Here is a 23,900-nt window from a genome sequence, read left to right as displayed (position 1 = left end):
CTCTCCGTTCGTACTAATCGACCGTGGCATCAGAATAAATGCCGAATATTATCACGAAAATCTTCTGGAGGGTGTATTAAAACCTTCGGCACGCAAACATTTTGGCCGCAGACCTTGGACATTCCAACGGGACTCAGCACCATCGCACTGAGCACGCGCCACCTAAGAATGGTTACAAAATAAGGTTCCTCATTTCCAGCGCACAATGGCCACCAAAATATCAGAATACCAATCCGTTGGATTATTGTGTCTGGAATATTTTGGAACGTTTTGGTATAGCTCCCATATAACGGTACCTCCCTATATTCGGTATTTTGATATCTTTAACGACATTATTCACCGATTTTTTTTTTAATTTCGTATTTTCAGTTCGTAACGGGTACTACAGTTTTTTAATTTCCAAATTCCTTCCAAATGGTGTAGGGTATTCAAAGTTTGGCCCGGCCGAACCTACTGATTTTTTACTTGCTGAAAGTAATTTGGATTTTTATGTTCTCAAAGACCATGAACCCATTTGGCAAAATGCTCTATTTATACCCTACACCACAAGGTGGTCAGGGTATTATGTCTTTGTGCATTTGTTTGTAACAGGCAAAAGGAAACGAGATAGACCCATAGTTCCTTTTGATGATCTGCATAGAATCACATTCTGAGTCGATTTATGCATTTCCGTCCGTCCGTCTGTCCATGTATTTTTGTAAACAAAGTACAGTTCGCATTTATTATCCGATTGAGATGAAATTTTGCACAAATCATTTGTTTGGCGCAAGGACGAACCCTGTTGAAATTGGAGATAATCGGTCAAAATTTAAATATAGCTCCCATATATATTTTCGTCCGATTTGCCTTTTATTGTGCACCAAACGTGTAATATCAGTCCGAATAGTATGGAATTTTGCACGTACGATCAGATTGGACCTGAAAATAAGTATGATAAATTAGATCGAAATCGGTTCAGATATAGCTATAGCTCCCACATATATATTTTTCATCCGATTTGTTATTTTTGTCCTCCGAAACCGTAATATGCACTCTGTAACAACAATATTTGGGGAAATATATCAAATACAGCTCAGAAAAACATTTGCTAAATTTTATCGAGATCGGTTCAGATTTGGATATAGCTCCCATATATAACTTCGTCCGATTTACTTTGATTGTGCCCCAAACGTCTAATATTTGTCCAAATGGGATGAAATGGCACATACGACCGAATTGAGTCTAGAAGCTAGTATGCCAAATTTGGTGAAGATCGGTTCAGATATAGCTATAGTTGCCATATATACTGTTTATCCGATTTGTTATATTTGTTACCCACAGCCGTAACATGCACTCCGTAACAACGATATTCAAGAAAATATATCAAATACAGCTCAGAAATATCTCTGCCAAATTTTATTGAGATCGGTTCCGATTTGGATATAGCTCCCATATATATTTTTATCCGACTTCAAATTAATTGTGCATCAAATGGGCAATACAAGTCCCAATTTAAAAGATACAAATGCTTCAGCATATTTAGTCCTTTGAACTTTAAATTATAATTATAATCATAGCGTGTATAATTGAATTCTCCCATAAAAACTTTTAATTGTTATGCGGAGGTCTACTAAATTAGCAAAGTGGTGTAGGGTATCATAAAGTCGGCCCCGCCCGACTTTAAGACTTTCTTTACTGGTTTATTCATGTTTTAGGGCCCATACAACGGTTCCGTCCACTTCATGGTATTTTGAAGACTTCAAACGATTAAAATGGTATTTGCAGCAATATCGATACTTTTATAAACAAAGTGTTTCTTTACTTTTTGGTGGAGGCTTATAAAAAGTTCGGCCCAACCAGACGTAACGTTTCTTACTGGTTTCAATATTTAAGAGAAAAAGGGTGATCGTGAGAGACACAGTGAAATATGTACTTATACATGTATGTTTCTTTAATATAACATTTTAACGTATTTTTTTAATTATTTAAATTTCCAAATTACTGATAAATAATTATCTATCCATTGCTTATTACAACGCCAGAGTTCTACAAGCACATATGCATGAATAAATTTCGAACATTTCAAAGGTCTGCAGGCATACATATATATTCGGACCAGAGCCATTTCTTTGTCAACATTCAGCTCATTTTCTAACCATTACCCAATTTATCAAAATCCTTTCATTCCTTTTACAATCAAAAGCAAATCAACAAAACAACTCAGTGAAATTATCAAATAAAAAATAAATATTTCAAGTAGGCCAGAAAAAAAAAAACAAAAGTCAATAAATAGAAAAAAAAAGTGAAAGTGAAAAACATATAAAAATTCAATAAGTGTTGGAGAAACCTAACCCAAGAGAATGAAAATTCCATAAGGCCAGGTATACAAAAAAGAATTCCAAAACCAACCAACAACAAATCAGGCAAAAAGGTGAAAACAACAATCATCTCAACCACAATTGAGAACGAGAAAACAAAATCTCCTTAGAGTGGCATTCATTTGTTGTGAAAAACGAAAAAAAATCACTCGGAAAAGTTTTATGGGAAAACAGAACAAAAAGTGAATATTACCCTACCTTTTAATAAAAAAAAACAACAACACGAATACGCACAATATTTGCGGTGGTTTCATTAAAATCCCTCTCTGCCGGCCCCGTTTTGTGAGTTCAACCAAAACAACAACAAAGGGGATTTATGGGGGCACGTGAGTAAATGTGTGTTTTATAATCAATTTAACTCAACCAACTTCAAAACTTCTCTTCAACGAAAGAGTCAGCAACAGCAACAACTTACACAATAACTCGACTAACGGCCAAACTGCCATTGAGGAAAATCACGCATACACACGCACGCAAACAAACATACCTGGGAGAACAAGGCGAGGAAAAACTATACTTTTTACCTCTAAACTTTATATGTTCCAGCAGCAGCAACAGAATCGGTAAAACAACATTCACAGCAACACTTGTGCGGTACTACCATCAGCATCAGCATCAGCAGCATCATCATCATCCTCGTCATTGGCAGTATCTGTAGTGGCTGGCAACAACAACAGCAGCAGCAGCAAGAACAACAACTCTAATACAAGGCATAAGGTAAGTTTCGGCAAGTCAAGTACAGTGAATGTTGTTTACACGCTATACGTATTTTTGCAAAGTATGTGAAAAAAAAAACATAAATAAAACAAGTGGTAGTAGCAGAAGGGGGGAGATGTAGGAAAGAAAGAAAAAGGAAATTCACAAATAAATATTGCTGCGAAACATGCTCGAAAAAATGTTTTGTTGGTCTCATATTGAGTGAAATATGAGGATGGTATGATAGGCCATATTTAAGGGGATTCTCATTGTTTCATAGATAAGAAGATCTTTGCCAGATCATCTATGAAGATAGGACCTTCAGTAGGTCTTCTATGGATAGAGGACCTTCAAGAGATATTCTTTGGATGGGAGACCTTCAAGAGGTCTTTTATGGAAAGAAGTCCTTTAGGAGGTTTTCTATGGATAGAAGACATTCACGACGTCTTCTATGTATAGAACACCTTCAAGTTGTCTTCTATGGGTAATAGACCGCCAAAACGTCGGCTACAGATAGAGGACCTTCAAGAAGTATTTTACTGATTGAATACCTTATGGAGGTATTTTATGGATAAAAGACTTTCGGGAGGTTTTCTATGGATAGAAGTGGTATTCTATGGATATAATGGACATGTATGGACAAAAGGCCTTCAAAAGACCTTCTATGGATACAACAGCTTCCACAGTTCTTCTATGGTCCTTCAAGAGGACTTCTTCAAGAGGTCTTCCGTGGATAGGAGACCTTCATCAGGTCTTCTCGAACAGAAGACCTACAAAAAGTCCTCTATTAATGGAAGAACTTCAAGCGATATTCTATGGATAGAAAATCTTCCAAAGGTCTGCTATAGATAGAAGACCTTCAGAAGGTCTTCTATGGATAGAAGACCTTCAGCATGTCTTCTATGGATAAAATACCTTCAGTATGTCTTCTATGGATTAAATACCTTCAGCAGATCTTCTATGGATATAAGACCTTCAGTAGGTCTTCTATGTGTAGAAAATCGTAATTAGGTCTTCTATGAATAGAAGACATTAAGTAGGTCTTCTATGAATAGAAGACATTAAGTAGGTCTTCTGTGGATAGAGGGCTTTCAAGAGGTCTTCTATGGATATAAGACCTTTAAGAGGCTTTCTATGGATATATTCTATGGATAAGAGACCTTCAAGAGGACTTCTATGGATAAAAGAACGCCAAGAAGTCGTCTATGGAAGAAAACCTTCATCACTTCTCTTATAGATAGGCGACCTTCAGGAAGCCTTCTATATGAGACATTCAGTAGGTCTTCTATGGATAGAAGCCCTTCAGCACGTCTGGGTATAAGGCCATCAAGAGGATAGAAGACCTTTAAATGGTCTGCTATGGATAGAAGACTTTCAGCAGGTATTCCATGTATAGAAGACCTTCAGCAGGTCTTCAATGGATATATCTTTTTCAAGATGTCTGCTATGGAAGGAAGACCTTCAGCAGGTCTTCCATGAATAGAAGACCTCTTGAAGGTCTTCCTTCCAAAGAAGAACTGTTGAATGCCTTATATTCACAGAAGCTCTACTGAAGGTCCTATATAGAAAGCTTGCTGAATGTCGTCTATCCATAGAAGACGTAATGAAGGTCTTCCTACTGAAGGTATTCCATACACAGAAGACGTCGTGAAGGTCTTCTATTCATTGAAGGTTTTTCATCTATTTAAACATCTATTTATCTTTTATCCATAGAAGTCTTCTTAAAGATCTTCTATCAAGGTATTTTATGGATGGAGGACCTATGGGTGGAAGACATTTAACAGGTCTTCTACGGATGGCAGACTTTCCGCAAGTTTTGTTTGGATAGAAGACTTTCAGCAGGTCTTTTTGAATAGGAGACCCCTAGCAGGTCTTCTTTAGATAGGAGAGCTTCAGCAGGTCTTCTATGGATAGAGTCCGTTAACAGCTCTTCTATAGATAGAAGTCCGTTAACAATTATCCTATGGATGAAATACCTTTAACAGTTCTTCTATGGAACGAAGGCCTTTGAGAGGATTTATATGGATAAAAACCTTCAATAGGTCTGGTATACGTCTATTGATAGAAGATCTTTTACAGCCTTCCTATTGATAACACGCCTTCTACAGGTGTCCTCGGGATAGATGACCTATGATAGGACTTTTATAAATAGAATATCATTACCAGGTCTTCTAAGGAGAGAACATTTTCTGTAGGTTTTCCATGAAAAGAAACTTCTTCACAAAACCCCTGCGACTCAAGGAGATTGAGAGGACTCTCTTATCTCTTCAAATTTCCGTTAACAACCCTCGTATACACTTTTTGTTCGGCTAATTTGTATGAGTAATACATTTGTTGCAAATACCTGTGCATATCTGCATACACAATCTTGTACACAGACATACCTACATACATACACCATTGTTAGAAATATTTACATTTCTTTTTGAAGTTTCGAGGCAAAGAAATGAATGCCGCAGAATGAAAATGAAATTTATTTCTCTCTTAATGATTTATATTCATAATCAGTGTGTTTCATTTCCATTTCCATATTCGTGGCATATTTTCTGCGTTTCTTTTTTTTCCTTTGAAGCCCATTTCCTTTGGCCTTTGTATAGACGGTTTGATGTGTTTTTTCCTTTGCTTTTCATCTTTGAGAAAAAAGAGATGTTCAGAGCCAAAGTAATGGTGGGAACCACGAATTTTCCCCGAAAACATAAAATATTTTCCAAGTTTCGAGGACTGAACCCCATCTTTATTACCTTTCCCACGCCCATGCCCAGGACTTATTGTTTTAACTTTGCTGACTTTTATTTGCTCTAAAAATAATAATAAATTATTTGTTCTTTTGTGTACTTGTTTTTTATATACAATAGTATATATGTGTATAGGCCCATTGCTTTTTGTACATTATGTATTATTCGTGCATTGTTACAGCGAAATTCATTCATACATCGTTTTGTTTGCCAAAGATTTGTTTTTGTTTATATTAGTTTTGTGATTTAAACGATTTCTTTTTTGAGTTTGCATTTTTTTGTTTCATTATTTTAATGACGCCAATAAATATTCATTAAAGTTCGAAATTTTTGTGCAGCGGATGGGAGAGGGAGATAAATTTTGGAGCATGATTAATTTCACCACATAGCGGTAAGGGTATTATGTGTTTGTGCATTTGTGACATGGAGAAGGAAGCGAGATAGACCCATAGTTACTTTTGAGGATATTCATAGAATCGATTTACGCATGTCAGTCCGTCTGTCGGTCCGTCCATGTATTTTTGTGAACAAAATGCAGTTCGCATTTATTATCCGATTGATTGAAATTTTGCAAACAATATTTGTTTGGCCCAAGGACGAACCCTATTGAAATTGGTGATAATCGGATCAGATTTAGATATAGCTCCCATATATATCTTTATCCGATATCAGGTTTACTGTGTATGTTATATGTATGTTTTGTCCGATTTGGGGTTTAAAGTCTCTCACAAACGTAATATGCATTTCATAACAATGATCTTTGGTACCAGACATCAGGTACAGCTCTGAAATAAGGGTATCAAATAATGTCAAGATCGGTTCAGATTTGGATATAGCTCCCATATATATCCTCAACCCTTTTCGGGTAAATTGTGCACCAAATGGCCAATATCAGTCTGAATGACCTGAATTTTGGCATAATCAATCGAATTTAGTCTAGCAAAAATTACATAAAAATCGGTTCAGATATAGCTATAGCTCCCATATATATGTTTCATCTGATTTAGTGTTTAAGTCCCTCAAATTCGTAATATGCATTCGATAACAATGCTATTTGGTACCGGGTATCAGATAAATCCCAGAAATACCTCTGCCAAATTTTATCAAGACCGGTTCAGATTTGCATCTAGGTCCCATATACATCTTCAACCGATTTCCGGTTAATTGTGCACGAAATTGCCAATATCTGTCAAAAGTCCTGAATTGTGGTACATCCGACCGAATTCAGTCTAGAAGCAAGTACCTCAAATTTGGAGGAAATCGATTCAGGTATAGCTCCCATATATATGTTTCATCCGATTTGGGGTTAAAAGTCTTGCACAAGCCTAATATGCACTCCACAACTATGATCTTTGGTACAAGATATCACATACAGCTCCGAAATAGTTGCATAAAACTTTATCAAGATTGGTTCATATTTGGATATAGCTCCCATATATCTTCAATCGATTTCGGGTTAATTGTGCACCAAATGGCCAATATCAGTCCAAATTACCTAAATTTTGGTACATCCGACCGGATTCGGTCTAGAAGCAAGTACATCGAATTCGGAAAAATCAGTTAAGATGTAACTGTAGCTCCCATAATTATGTTTTATCCGATTTGCTATTTAAGTACCTCAAATTCGTAATATTCATTCGATAACAATGATATTTTCTACCAGATATCTTATAGAACTCAAAAATACCTTTGCCAAATTTTATCGAGAACGGCTAAGATTTGCATATAGCTCCCATATATATCCTTAATCCAATTTCAGGTTTATTGTTCAAATAATGGCTAATATCAGACCAAATGGAGTGAATTTCGGGACATACGTTTTCATTTTGTGCAACTCGGCTCTAATATATATATATATTTTTCATATAATCCTTCTCCAAGTGATATCATACACTCTATAGCAAACTGTAACTGCTCTTAAGTCAAATGTTGATAGGTGGTAATATAGTCTTTTGTTACGGGAGCTCTACTAAATATACACAGTGGTGTAGGGTATTTGACTTAAATTCTTAATTATTTCATTTAAAATATTGAATTTTTATAACTTCTCGTATTTAAGAAAAAAATGCCCATATTCCTTATTTAAACGGATTTCAAAGCTTCTGCATCAAAATATGCCAACACTTTCAAAACTTTCCAAAAATGACAACAACTGAAACACAGCATTTCCTTTCAAAACTATAAATAAATACGGGACCGTTTAAAATTCATAGCTTAAAGTTTTGTTCCGAAACTATGACACTTTCATGATTACATGAGTCTACAAGTTTTAGAGGCGGTATATCATTTTCTCAACAACAGAGAAGCGTCGGCAACTATTCACTCCTTTCGCAATAAAACATATTTTGCAAATCTACGCAACTAGAAAACAATTTACGCGACAAGCAGCTTTGTTTTCTCCAACTTAAAATCCCTCAGAAACTACAACAACTTGCAGAACACGCAATGATTTATGGAAGTATGCGTTACCACTAGCTTGGTTACCATGTAACCATTCCATACCAAGAAGACTAGTACCATCACAGCCACATAAACAATTCGCTTTGTCTTGCCATAATAATGTAAAAGAAAAGAGAGCCACAAAAACAAGTTAAAACCAGTAAGGAAAAGTCAAAAGTAGGGCGGGGCCGACTATATGATACCCTACACCACAGTGCATATTTAGTAGAGTTCTCTTAACAAAAGAATTTATTTCAAGTAGATCATACCACGTATCAACATTTGGCTTAAGAGCTGTTACAGTTTGCTATAGAGTGTATGATATCACTTGGAGAAGGATTATATTAAAAAGTTGCACAAATTGGAAACGTAATGGAAACGTAATGTACCAGCAATATAAATATATATATATATATATACATAGATATAGATACCAACAATATTATAATATTATAGTACTCATTGGCACAAACAACTCCATATTATAACAGATTCACAGACACAGATACCAACCAACTGTGAAATCTATATCCAATTTCAGGATTTCAGATCTATTCCTTCATTCAATACCAAATTTAGAACTTCTCGTACAATTACAGTAAACGTTTCCAAACACATCCATATTTTAATTCCAGATATCAACAAAGACCTTAATATCAAATTTGAGGATCCCAGCTCTTCCCCTTCACCCAATACCCAATTTAGTAGCAATTATCGTCAAATGTGACAATTTTATCTCTGTCCCTTTACCCTATACCAAATTTAGTACCATTTAGTGCTTTTCGTACAAATATAATACACACTTCCAAAACCACCTTCATATGTCCAGACAACGTGAATTGCGACCCAAAAATACTAAGTTCGCACACTTAAAACATATTTCCAAAACCACCTTCACATTATCAAACTTACTTTACAACCTTTTTGGCTCTATTCATTCGTTCACTTGATACCAAATGGCACCATTTTAGAAATTTAGTGCCATTTTAGAACTTTTCGAAACCTTAAAGTTCGAAGTTCCAAGAACCCTTTAGAACATCTATCCTGCACTCCGTGATTCTCATTCCAAATTTCGGAATTCGTGTTCTATTAGTGCACCGAAATTCCAATTTGCACCAAATTTGGTATTATTTAGTACACATAAGTACAAATATCCATTACAACCTGCATCAACAATAGAAATCTTATTTTCCAAATTCTGGATTCCATCACATTTCAGGATTCTGGTTCACCCAAATCGAAATTGTTTCGAAATTAGTATCCTTTAGTACTTTTCGTGCACATAAGTACAAAATTCCAATCCCAATCATACACTCTGCCAATAATGTTAATTTAAAATTTCAGGATTCCAGCTCTATCCGTTCCTCCAAATTCAAATGTTACCAAAAATTGGTACCGTTTAGTACTTTTAGTATGGATGAGCACATACACCCAAAATTAACCCTTTACATCGACTCTACCTCACAATCTTGATTCCCATTCCAAATGTTAGCTCTAACCGTTCACATGATACGAAATGGTATCAAATGTAGTACATTTAAGTACTTTTCGTACACTTATAGTGCGAATTTCCAAAAGCCTTTGGTACATCTATTATACACTCAAATTTAAATTTTTTAGCTCTATCTGTTCACATGATATGAAATTGTACCAAATGTTGTACATTTCAGTACTTTTCGTACATTTATGGTGGGAATTTCCAAAAAAAACTTTGGTACATCTATCAGACACTCAATCAGTGATCCTCATTCCAAATTCAAGAGTTCTACTCGTAGCTCTACTGCTTCCTCAAATACAATGGGTACCATATTTAGTCCATTTTAATACATTTCGTACCGCTCTAGTACGATTTTCCAACAACCCAGCAATATTTAAAAAAATTGTTAGAACTACTACTAGAACAATGCAACCCATTGTCATTCTTCCACACGTAGGGTGTCACATGAAAAACAGTTAAAAAATGTCAACGTTTATTCCATGCTTCGCCCATACCATTTTTCAACACCACCAGTTGCCTGCCTTGCGTCTGCCTCCGTAGTTATCTAGATTTAGTCGAAACACTTAAAAAACAATTTGCAAATACAAAAATTACTCTTGGCTCATTAAAAAATATGAATGTTTATATTTCGTTCTTATTGTCGGGACTTTGTAGCGTAGCTTGAGCGCGAGAGAGAGACAGTCCTGCAAAACAACAAAATGCAAATGAAAGAAAAACTTGTTAAACACCAAACGGAGGATCCCTAAAGATTACAACAATACTATTGAAAGCATAAATTTCCACTTTGGAGGTGGGAAGGGGGTTAGAAAGACAGAGAGAGAGGCAAAGGAGGAAGAGAGTTCCATGACCAACCACTGCTCACGGTGGACGTTTGTGGTAATTACTTTTTAAAAATTATGCTGGACATTTTCTAATTTGTAGAACAATTTAAGTGACTTAGCAATAGAATTAGGGGATTAATTAAAACTTGAAGTATTTGTTCGAATGTTAATTTGTTGTAAGGCTAAACAACAATAGATTATTGAAATGAAATTGGCGGGGTGGATTTTTTTTTTGAGGTTTGGCAGTTTTGAACAGATTTTGTAAATTTATGAGAAATTAATAATGTCTTGTTAATCAATAAAACAGTGCCGTAAATTTTAGAGATTTTGAAAAAAAATGGCTGTCAAAATAATCTGTATAAAATATGACTACGGAGTATTTTACAAAAAGTGTGCTCGATTACACAGTGCAACACAAAAAATAATTACAGGAAAGAGAAGCTGAAACGGGAACGGGTATCGGCATTTTTAAAGTTTATATTGCAAAGTAAAACAAAAGGTGGAACCATTTTCCCATCTTTTTCTAATTTTTGGAATAAAGTTCCTTGGAGACCTTTTATTTTAGGTATATGGAAATATTGCTGACAACAATTTCAAGGATTTATTTGTACTATTCTAAAATATGATTTAAAACTTTCGTTAGACCAGAAGTCACGATATTAGAAACCAATTATTTGTCATAAAAATCTAGTAAAAACAGAATACATCAAAACTCTGAATTTTACTTATGCGCCTGGAATTTTAGGGTTAAATTCATACTTCAAAGTTCTCCCACAAACATTATTTTGGAAGGATGACGTCAAGGATAACCTGTAAGGGAACGTCAAAAGTTGGGCGATGTCGACCCTACACTACTATGCGTATTTAGTAGAGCTTCCGGAACAAAAAAGTTTTTATTGGGAATTTAAGTGAAGTAGATCATATGAACCTTAGACCTATGAAACTTTTTTGAGTACGTATCATGACTTTAGCCGCAATTTGGGAACTATATCGACTTCTGAATCGATTTTCAACAAATTTGACGGAGGCTTTTGTACCTCTAGTACCAAATAACATTGCTGTATAGTGCATGATATGACTTCGATATGAATTATATTAAAGAAGTAAAAAAGCAGTAAGTTCGGCCGGGGCCGAACTTTGAATATCCTCCATCATTTAGAACAAATTTGTAAATTTTCGAAAAAGATAACATTCGCCAAAAATTCTGCCAACATCTTAAAAATACCGAATATAGCCGTTATGTTAGGGTCTGTATGACGTGCACCTACATAGGCATTGTTTGTCACAAGCCATTACCATATTCAAATTCGAAACTTCAAATAAACGGTAAATAATGTAGCTAAAATCATCAAAATACCGTACATAGGGAGGTACCGTTATATCGGAGCTATGCGAAGATCTGAACCTGCATAGACAATTTTCTGTCACAGGCTGTAGCTTCCATTACCAACCCAATACGACATCTCAAACAATTTCTGTGAGTATTGTGCTGATATATGGGGCCTATACGAAGAATTGGACCTACATAGACTAATTTCTGTCACAGACTGTAGTTTCCATTACGAACTCGAAATACGTAATTTGAAACTACTACGGTGAATAATGACGCTTAAATCATCAAAACTCCGAATATTGGGGGTACAGTTATATGGGGGGGGGGGGGGGTTATACGAAGACGTGGACCTGCATAGACAATGTTCTGTCTTATACTGGAGTATTCATTACGAACTTCAAACACCAAATTTGAAATAATTCCGGTGAATAATGTCGCTAAAATCATCAAAATACCGAATATTGGGAGGTATATGAAAACGTGAATCTACATGGCCCATTTACGCCTACTGGCAAAATAAACATGTGTGCAAATTTTTTTTCCTTCTATCTCAATTCGTTCGAAAGATAGTGTGAATTTTACGCTGATCAAGAATATATATACTTTGTTGGGTCTTACATGAGTATTTCGAGGAGTTACAAACGGAATGACAAAATTAATATACCCTCCATAGTATGGTGGAGGGTATAAAATATTTATTGGAGCAATAGGTATACCGGACCGAATTTCACCAAAAGGAAAAATTTACTTATAAATTAAAAAAATCTATCCAATTTGGGCTGTTATTACATATATGGTGGACAATAACCGTAAAGTCGTATGAAGATGTATATCGTATGTATATAAAAATAACTGAATAGTAGAGGTATTTTCGAGCTGTATCTGATGTCCGGTATCAAATATCATTAATGTGGAGTGCATATTACGCAAGTTAAATCGGATGAAACTTATAAGTGGGAGCTATAGCTATATCCAATCCGATTTTCTCCAAATTTGAAGTACTTGCTTTTGGGCTGAATTACATCGGAAGTGCCAAAGTTCAGTCCACTTGGGCTGATATTAACCATTTGGTGCACAATAAACCTAAAATCGAATAAATATATGTATGGGAGCAATATTCAAATCTGAACCGATCTAATAGTAGACACTTATTTCTGAGCTGAATCTGATATCTGGTACCGAAGATCATTGCATATTACGCATGTGAGAGACTTAAAACCCCAAATAGGATTAAACATATATATACACCACCATGTGGTGTAGGGTATAAAAATAATCTTATCAAATCAAAGAACAGAAATTTTTAATTACATTGTATAGCACCAAAAGTATTTGATTCAAATTTGGCAAAAAACGCATAATTTTTTCATTTTATTCATTGATTTTTCCTCTCTATTTTCAAGTTGATGCATGAAAGTATCACAGGACTTCGTTGTAGACAGAAAACGTGAAAAAAGTAAATAATCTAAATTTTATATGGAGAACTTTAGGTAAGTCCAAGAATCATTGGTTTAAAAAATGGATTACGTCGGTTCATTTTTGGTATAGCATCTATATAAGTCTAAGCCCCGATTTAAGGTATTTCTTACACTTTCCATTTAATCTCGTCAATTGCCTGCATTTTTAACTCTTAATATAATGAAACAAGTAAGCAAAGGCTACAGTCGAGCGGGGCCGACCGTTGAATACCCTACAACACTATAATAAACGATACAGTTTATATAGGCGAGATACTCGAAAGAATTCCACGAGATATTGTGACAAATAATAAAAGAAAATCATCAGGTTTCGTTCTCTAATTTTCGGATAATAGCAACTTAAACTCATTTGCTCATTTCCAATTTATTGGTAGATGTTGCACGTAAATGGTCTTCCTAGATCTAGAACCAATATTTCCCAAAGACCTATAATCTCTAAGAAGTGGCAAAAGATTAACATTTATTATTGCTTTTTGACTGAAACGCATCTATATGAGATACAGCCATTTTACTATATTCTTCAACGAAATCAGCTTTAACGAAATAGTCAGAAGTGCGTCTTTCCTGTATTTGTGAATTCTCCAAAAAGTCACTGGAATGGACATTTTCGTATTTTGTCTATAAAAGTTGGCAATCTATTTCACACATTGAATATTTTTGGATGGCCATCCAAAACTGCTTGGCTTTTGCAATGCCCAGTTACCCCCATAATTACGACATGCTGCCAATTTTGCAGTTTTTAGGTCCATTTCAACCCCTAAATATATGGCGATCATCTCCAAAAATAATAGGCTTTTATTCTGACCCTCATCTTATCTCCATGCAAAATTTCGTAAGTATCGGGCCATAAATGCGATCTGTATATGATATCCTCATATCCTAACTACTCAGTTTTGTTAGCTGTAGAAATATTACCAAATGTTTAATTCAAAATGAAAATATGCCAAAAATTTGACAAAATGGAAAAAATATGAGAAAATTTTACAAAATCAATATTTTCATCTTTAGAGAGATATTTTTATGCAATTTTTTTAGACGTTTTATTTTTCCTGCCAAGAGGCCATTCTGAATTAATGAGAACTGTCCAAATCAGTTCAGCCGTTCCCGACATATAAGAGATTTTTCAAGCATATCTTCTTTGATAAACATATACACCGCACATATTTTGCTATATATCCGTTTTGTTGGATGTTAACATCAATGTGAAGATCAGAAGTAACCTTGTCATGGCTTTGTGATTTCGCCGGGATTTAAAATATTCGCGGTTTAATGAAAAATTTTGAATTTTTTCAACAAAAAAGATATGGTCTATTTTACCCGCTAAATATTATACGATGACCACCCAAATGGGTAGGCTTTTTGCCAGCCCTAACCTCTACCTACATGCGAAATTCCGCGTCGATTGGTCTATAATTGCGACCTGTAGAGCAAGTGCAAAATCAGGAATTTTTTCAGTTTTTGGTCCATTTCAACCATTAAATATTATGCGATCATCACCAAAAGAAATAGGGTTCTATTCTGACCCTATCCCCACCTCCATTCTAAATTTCATGAAGATCGGACCATAATTGCGACCTGTAGAGTGATTACAAATTAACATGGACAGACGGACAGACGGACAGACGGACGGATGGACATACATAGCTAGATCGACTCAGCTGGGCGAGATAGGAAGATCCATATATACTTTCCTATGTGGGAAACGAATATTTCGTGGTGTTACATAATTTTTGGCCCAATCAAACTTATAATACCCCCAACACATAGTGTTGTAGGGTATAAACATTCCTTGTGGAATATCATTAATATTGACTTAATTTTGATATAAATTTAATTTTCGATTTTTGTTACTTCGTGGATTTTGTTCCCATTTTACAATCAATTAGATTTTAACTTGATCGTAAACCACGACATCGCAATAAATTTCCAATGTAGGTTTATGTTTTTTGGAATTGCGCCCATGTAGACGATCCTCCTGATTTATGTGATTTCATAATCTTCTCGTTTTTATACCCCCAGCAATATGGCTAGAGAGGAGGGTATATATCATTTGATACGGCCAAAACGTGACTCATCAAAATAACGATCTTAGACCCTGTGTCTCTTTGGGCCAAATCTGTTTTAGGGCATTTGGAGTCGATCTAGTAATATACGTCCGTCCCCCCGCTGGCTGGTTGGTGTCCACGAATCTCTCGAAGGCAGTATCCAATATAGTCCAAACTTGGTACATCGTAATATTATTATCAAACTTAGATCGATTTCCTTTTAATACCTCCCCCACAAAAGGTCAAAATTTTAAAAAAAAAAAAAAAAAAAATACATATTTTATTGCACAGAAAGAGTAAGGATTATCCAATTTTGCTCCAACTTTGCAAATCCTAATCCTAATATCTTTAAGGGTCAAAATTTTAAATAATTATAACTCTTATAAAATGTGATGTCTTCAAATTACACACATCACAATATTTTTATAAACCCAAGATCTGGTGTGAAGAGATCGGACCATTCCTTCTGATTTAGAATTACCAAAACGATTATAAAATCCGAAATAAGAATCCGGTTCTCTTCATATTTCACACAACGCATTATTTCTACTAACACAAGATCTGCTATGAAGATGGAAGATATGGGTCCACTGTTTCTGGTAACTCCCCCACAAACTGGTCAACATTTTGAATATCCCTAAAGCTCATAAAAGGCGAAATTAACATCTAATTTCATTCAAACTTGCCACATCTCAATATTTATATCAGCACAAGATCTGTTATTAAGATGGTAGAGATCGGACCATTCCTACTGGTACCTCTCCCACATAGGTTTCAAGATTTTGAAAAACAAAACGCTCAAAGATGGTGAATAATGAAATATTTTTGCTAACGCGAGATCTGTTGTGAAGATGATGTACATCTGCCAACCCCCACTGGTACCTCACCCACAAAGTGTTACAATATCCAATACTTTTATCTGTCATAACTTGCGAAACAAGTCAGCGATTCTTTGCAACTTGCTATATCTAAATATTTCTCTTCACAACATATCGGAATTTATGATTTCGCATAAAAATTGATACAAGTGTTCGATTTCCTTCAAATTTTGCACATACCAATATTTTTATCTGTATTAGATGAAGTATGAAAATTTAATACTTCGGTCCGCCATATCTGATACCTCACTCAATTTTCCAATGTTATAAAAATTTGCTCATATCTCTTATAAACTATAGGAAGTAGTCGTTTTAGTCCAAATCTGGCCTCTCCTATAAAGAGTCAACAGTTTGAATAATCATAACTCAGGGCGGGGGGGATTCATCTGTCGGCAAAACCGGCTGATACTATTTTACTTGTTAGTACTATTTCGTAGCCTTCTCTTAGACATTTTAGTACACAGCGATGTGTTCGATTCTCTCAAACCAGAAAACTACATTTCCAATCTCAAAATTGTAGTTGTAACAGTACTAATTAAGTACCTCCCGATGCGGTTTTCTAAAAAAATAAGCTATAATTATCTTCAGTATCTTCATATTGCAATAAAATTCGTTTTTGTGAGGATAGATTTCCCTAATTTCTTAAAAATATTATTACACATGTGTTCGAAATGTCTTAATTGCCTTTATTTCGGTTTGACCATTAAACAAATAAACAAAACATAAAATAAAAAATGTTCATATTTATTTGTTTGTGGTTGGGCGGGCTGTTTGGCTATCAAAAAGCAAAATCATCGACAATTAAATCAATCAACAACAACGACATAAAAACAAAAATATGATAAATTTCTTTGTGGGGCGGGGATTTATTTATGCGGTAAACCAAATCATTTAGAAGACAAATCGACTACAAATTAATTACAATAATTATGATATCTGCGGAAGATAGATTTATAAATAACACTGGGCTACAATTTATATTAAAGGGGAGAGGTGAATTCAGAACATGGACGGTACTCAGCACATAATGTATAGATTACCAGAGAAGAAATAAATAGTGAATTGAAGAAACATCGAAATTAAAATTTAAAATTTTCGGAGCCCATTTTTATAGTTAGCCAGACCATAACTAAACTATATTCATGTTTTTAATGAAATATTATTTCAACCTCCTTAAAAATAGTACTTAAATTGAAGTGTAATCTATTAGAATATCGCATATATCGACTGTTGTGAACTCAAAATAAATGTAGAAACTTAATAATTTAGCATAACATCAATTTTAATTATCTGATATTAAAACAAATATCCGCTATGTTTTCTTTTAACGAAGTCATCAATTATGAACTGAAAAAGGCAACGAACACATTTTCCAGACACAACATTTGCACCATCACATCCCATTGCCCAAAATCCACGAATAATTTGGAAAATAATACAAATAAATAATTTGAAAAATGTTTTGGAATGTTTACATTCCGTAGACAAAGCAGAACCATTAAATAAATAAATCTAAATTTAATGTTGTACCGAAATATAACGCCGATAAAGATAAGCCGTGAATACATTTGCGGTCAAATAAAATTCAAGTTCGACAAAGTTCTGCGGTCAGGTTGTATGTCTTGTTTGCCTTTTTTCTGTTGTTTTTTTTTTTGGTGTATTCTTTGACCACAAACAAATATACAACACCAAATTTTATTATTGAGGAAGTGTGATGTTTTGTGTGGTTATTATGATAATAATACATACATATGGAAGTTTTGAACATTGCGAACGAATCGCCCCCCTCTGATAGAAACTTCTGATAGAGGGAAGTTTTTGTCGCTTTAGCTGAGGGATGACTGAATTTTTAGACATTCAAATGAAAAGTACCAAGAGGAATGAGACACCTGTAGATATGCATTGGAGACCCAAAGTTGTATATTATTGATCAGCATAAAATTTTATTAAGGTTAGCCAATGTCTCGGATGAATGGTATTGACGGCCCTGGTTTATGTATAGTCTCCATCCATAATTGTATACCCTCAGCCACATGACAACGGGGGTACATAGCATTTGATATGGCAAAAATTTGATTCATCGTTATTGCGGATTCTTAGCATGAATACCTTTTAGAACATTGGGGTTGAACTTGCCCACCACCATAGTATGGAGGGTATATAAGGTTTGTCATTCCGTTTGTAACTCCTCGAAATAGGCATTTGAGACTTCACAGAGTATATATATAAATATTCCTGTTTCTATGTCGATGTAGCCATGTCCGTTAGTAGGTGGAAAAAATTTCACTCAAATATGTTTTAGGTCCGCAGATATGTTGGTACTGAAAATTGGTCATATAGGACCACGTTTCGGTATAGCTCCATAACTATAACTGTACCGGAAGAATGAAGGTTTCTCCGTTTCAGTCACATTTTTAAACCAAACTTGCCGTGAATTGGAAGATTGTGTTCGTGTTACTACAGATCCAAGTTTGGGTATAGAACCAACTGTAACTCCACATATTTGGTTTTTTGATGATTTGTGTCTGACTTTTCACTGGAATTGTTTCATATTGAGGTTCGCAATAGGCGCTACCTCTCACGATGGAACATTGCTTATAGCCCCCATACAATAATGCCCCTATATTCGGCATTTTTATGATTTTAGAGACATTGCTCAACTAGCTGGAATTTGGTGTTGGCAATAGGTACTATCTCCTCTGATAGAAACTTATCTTCAAAGGTCCACATCTTCGTTAGCCCCTATATAACCGTACGTAACGATATGCGGTATTTTGATGATTTTTTATCATAGACGTACGGACAGACACCCCTAGATCGACTTCAAATGTCCTAAAACGGATTTGGTCAAAAGAGATCAAGAATCTAAAACAGTTATTTCGATAAGGCAAATGATATAGAGGGTCTATATCAGCCATATGGCTGAGAGTATAAAAAAGCTATAAAACATTACAAATTATACAGAAGAGGAACGGAAGACCCTCATCCCCGTGAAGCAAGTCCAGCTCGTTCAGCTTGAAAAAGTAGGTTGGAGGCAAATGTTTTCGAGCTCATAGCTGGTCTATGTTCTCGAAGCTGATATACTATTATCTATGAACTGGCATCTGTCTAAGAATGCCAGACCAGACGTTCTATTTTATATTTTTACGCCCTATCGTAGATTAGCCCACAGAAATAAACATATACAGGGTACAGATGAAAAACTGCAACAAAGTCAAACGCCAAAATGTTTAATATTTTTTAAACTTATTGAATGAAAGCAAAAATTGTCGGAAATAGCATCATATTTCAGAATAAGTTTAAATTTGTTCGAATTGGTCATCTTTGGCACGAATTATGGCCTTCAAACGGCCAATGATACCGTCACACGCTGCCCGAATGTTGCTCTGCTGAATTTGGGATAACCATGGGCGGCCCTTGAGGTCTGGTGGCCAACCGAAGCTGCACATTTTCTGCTGACCTCTTTGGCAAGTAAACATGATCATTTTGAATGTTTTCTCATTGGAAAACCCAAATTCGACAGTTCACCACTTTCGGCCAAGTGAAGCTACTCTTTAGCTCTTTTGAGTCTATTTTCTTTCTGTTGCGGTGCAAATTCTTACACTTTTTGGAATTTCAATGGCTTTACCACGAGCTCATGTTTCAATATTTTCCGAATGGAATACTGCGATATGTTGAGCTCACGAGCCATTTTTCTGCCACTGCAACGCGGGTTTCGATCAAGTCGCTTCTTTAGTTTTCGAACCATTTCTGCTGAAGTTGCTGATTTCTTTCTTCCACTTCCTTGACGTCGGGCTACGCTACCAGTATCACAGTAACGAGGGATGGTACGAGACACAAAATATTTATTCACATTTAAATGCTGGAGTACTCTAACGATAGCCACTTGTGGTTTTCCAGCCAAATATAAAGAAATCACACCATCACGCTTGAATTCCATCACGAATAACTTTTTTTCTGGAAAATTCTCACCAAAATGCTTTTGTACGCTTGTAAACAATATAATGAGCTGTGACTGGAATAATTTTAACAGCCGTCGGACGAGTGGCTTAGAAATGAGAGCAGTCTAAAGTTGGTTGAAGTTTTATCATCTCACCCTGTATATTCATGATCAGCGTAAAATTCTAATCCGATTTAGCCATGTCCGTCCGTCTGTTGTAATAACGATATCATCCGAAGGAATTGAGATAGTGAAACCAATTTTGTCACTATTGGTTTTAAAAACGACAAGAAAAAATGATTTGGTGTCATGAAAATCAATGTTATCAGTTTTATTTTCGAATTAGAATTTTATCGGATTTGGTTGTCATAGAAGCCAATGTTATTGGTTTTGTTATTGGAAATAAACCAAGTTGCTTAGAGCTGTCACTTTTCATTTGCTTTGGATTTTTTAAACAATATTTAACGGATATTCAAAGGACTAAAAAAATGTTTAAAACAATTTTTAAAGGATATTCAAAGGACTAAAAATGTAAATTATTTAAACAATTTTTAAAGGACATTCAAAGGACTAAAAATGAGAATTTTTTAAACAATTTTTAAAGGACTAGAAACTTGGATTTTTTAATGAATTTTTAAAGGACATTTAAAGGACAATAAACGTGGATTTTTAAAGAATTTTTAAAGGACTATAGACGTGGATTTTTTAAAGAATTTTTAAAGGACTATTGACTTGGATTTTTTAAAGAATTTTTAAAGGACTATTGACGTGGATTTTTTAAAGAATTCTTAAAGGACTATAGACGTGGATTTTTAAAGAATTTTTAAAGGACTATAGACGTGGATTTTTTAAAGAAATTTTAAAGGACTATCGACGTGGATTTTTTAAAGAATTTTTAAAGGACTATAGACGTGGATTTTTTAAAGAATTTTTAAAGGACTATAGACGTGGATTTTTTAAAGAATTTTTAAAGGACTATAGACGTGGATTTTTTAAAGAATTTTTAAAGGACTATAGACGTGGATTTTTTAAAGAATTTTTAAAGGACTATAGACGTGGATTTTTTAAAGAATTTTTAAAGGACTATAGACGTGGATTTTTTAAAGAATTTTTAAAGGACTATAGACGTGGATTTTTCAAAGAATTTTTAAAGGACTATAGACGTGGATTTTTTAAAGAATTTTTAAAGGACTATAGACGTGGATTTTTTAAAGAATTTTTAAAGGACTATAGACGTGGATTTTTTAAAGAATTTTTAAAGGACTATAGACGTGGATTTTTTAAAGAATTTTTAAAGGACTATAGACGTGGATTTTTTAAAGAATTTTTAAAGGACTATAGACGTGGATTTTTTAAAGAATTTTTAAAGGACTATAGACGTGGATTTTTTAAAGAATTTTTAAAGGACTATAGACGTGGATTTTTAAGGAATTTTTAAAGGACTATAGACGTGGATTTTTTAAAGAATTTTTAAAGGACTATAGACGTGGATTTTTTAAGGAATTTTTAAAGGACTATAGACGTGGATTTTTTAAAGAATTTTTAAAGGACTATAGACGTGGATTTTTTAAAGAATTTTTAAAGGACTATAGACGTGGATTTTTTAAAGAATTTTTAAAGGACTATAGACGTGGATTTTTTAAAGAATTTTTAAAGGACTATAGACGTGGATTTTTTAAAGAATTTTTAAAGGACTATAGACGTGGATTTTTTAAAGAATTTTTAAAGGACTATAGACGTGGATTTTTTAAAGAATTTTTAAAGGACTGTAGACGTGGATTTTTTAAAGAATTTTTAAAGGACTATAGACGTGGATTTTTTAAAGAATTTTTAAAGGACTGTAGACGTGGATTTTTTAAAGAATTTTTAAAGGATATTTAAAGGACTATGAACGTGGATTTTTTAAAGAAATTTTAAAGAATATTTAAAGGGCTATAAACGTGGATTTTTTTAAAGATTTTTTAAAGGATATTTAAAGGGCTATAAACGTGGATTTTTTTAAAGATTTTTTAAAGGATATTTAAAGGACTATAAACGTGGATTTTTTAAAGATTTTTTAAAGGATATTTAAAGGGCTATAAACGTGGATTTTTTTAAAGATTTTTTAAAGGATATTTAAAGGACTATAAACGTGGATTTTTTAAAGAATTTTTAAAGGACTATAGACGTGGATTTTTTAAAGAATTTTTAAAGGACTATAGACGTGGATTTTTTAAAGAATTTTTAAAGGACTATAGACGTGGATTTTTTAAAGAATTTTTAAAGGACTATAGACGTGGATTTTTTAAAGAATTTTTAAAGGACTATAGACGTGGATTTTTTAAAGAATTTTTAAAGGACTGTAGACGTGAATTTTTTAAAGAATTTTTAAAGGACTATAGACGTGGATTTTTTAAAGAATTTTTAAAGGACTATAGACGTGGATTTTTTAAAGAATTTTTAAAGGACTATAGACGTGGATTTTTTAAAGAATTTTTAAAGGACTATAGACGTGGATTTTTTAAAGAATTTTTAAAGGACTATAGACGTGGATTTTTTTAAAGATTTTTTAAAGGATATTTAAAGGACTATAAACGTGGATTTTTTAAAGAATTTTTAAAGGACTATAGACGTGGATTTTTTAAAGAATTTTTAAAGGACTATAGACGTGGATTTTTTTAAAGATTTTTTAAAGGATATTTAAAGGACTATAAACGTGGATTTTTTAAAGAATTTTTAAAGGACTATAGACGTGGATTTTTTAAAGAATTTTTAAAGGACTATAGACGTGGATTTTTTAAAGATTTTTTAAAGGATATTTAAAGGACTATAAACGTGGATTTTTTAAAGAAATTTTAAAGGACTATAGACGTGGATTTTTTAAAGAATTTTTAAAGGACTATAGACGTGGATTTTTTAAAGAATTTTTAAAGGACTATAGACGTGGATTTTTTAAAGAATTTTTAAAGGACTATAGACGTGGATTTTTTAAAGAATTTTTAAAGGACTATAGACGTGGATTTTTTAAAGAATTTTTAAAGGACTATAGACGTGGATTTTTTAAAGAATTTTTAAAGGACTATAGACGTGGATTTTTTAAAGAATTTTTAAAGGACTATAGACGTGGATTTTTTAAAGAATTTTTAAAGGACTATAGACGTGGATTTTTTAAAGAATTTTTAAAGGACTATAGACGTGGATTTTTTAAAGAATTTTTAAAGGACTATAGACGTGGATTTTTTAAAGAATTTTTAAAGGACTATAGACGTGGATTTTTTAAAGAATTTTTAAAGGACTATAGACGTGGATTTTTTAAAGAATTTTTAAAGGACTATAGACGTGGATTTTTTAAAGAATTTTTAAAGGACTATAGACGTGGATTTTTTAAAGAATTTTTAAAGGACTATAGACGTGGATTTTTTAAAGAATTTTTAAAGGACTATAGACGTGGATTTTTTAAAGAATTTTTAAAGGACTATAGACGTGGATTTTTTAAAGAATTTTTAAAGGACTATAGACGTGGATTTTTTAAAGAATTTTTAAAGGACTATAGACGTGGATTTTTTAAAGAATTTTTAAAGGACTATAGACGTGGATTTTTTAAAGAATTTTTAAAGGACTATAGACGTGGATTTTTTAAAGAATTTTTAAAGGACTATAGACGTGGATTTTTTAAAGAATTTTTAAAGGACTATAGACGT

The 23,900-nt window shown here is 33.7% G+C and overlaps 1 protein-coding gene across 1 annotated transcript in view; it reads left to right on the top strand.

Moving 5' to 3' along the window:
• LOC101898782 (serine-rich adhesin for platelets) overlaps positions 1-23,900 on the top strand; it is a 364,178-nt gene that overhangs the window by 10,025 nt on the left and 330,253 nt on the right. The window contains exon 2 of the mRNA XM_059131527.1: positions 2,183-3,074. The gene's annotated coding sequence lies outside the window, so the exon portion shown is untranslated. The remainder of the gene's footprint in view (positions 1-2,182; positions 3,075-23,900) is intronic.

The sequence above is a fragment of the Musca domestica genome, unplaced genomic scaffold (assembly GCF_030504385.1).
Source record: "Musca domestica strain aabys unplaced genomic scaffold, Musca_domestica.polishedcontigs.V.1.1 11, whole genome shotgun sequence".
Lineage (NCBI taxonomy): Eukaryota > Metazoa > Arthropoda > Insecta > Diptera > Muscidae > Musca > Musca domestica.
Note: the sequence above shows the minus strand (reverse complement) of the source record. Positions and strands in the feature narration are given on the sequence as shown.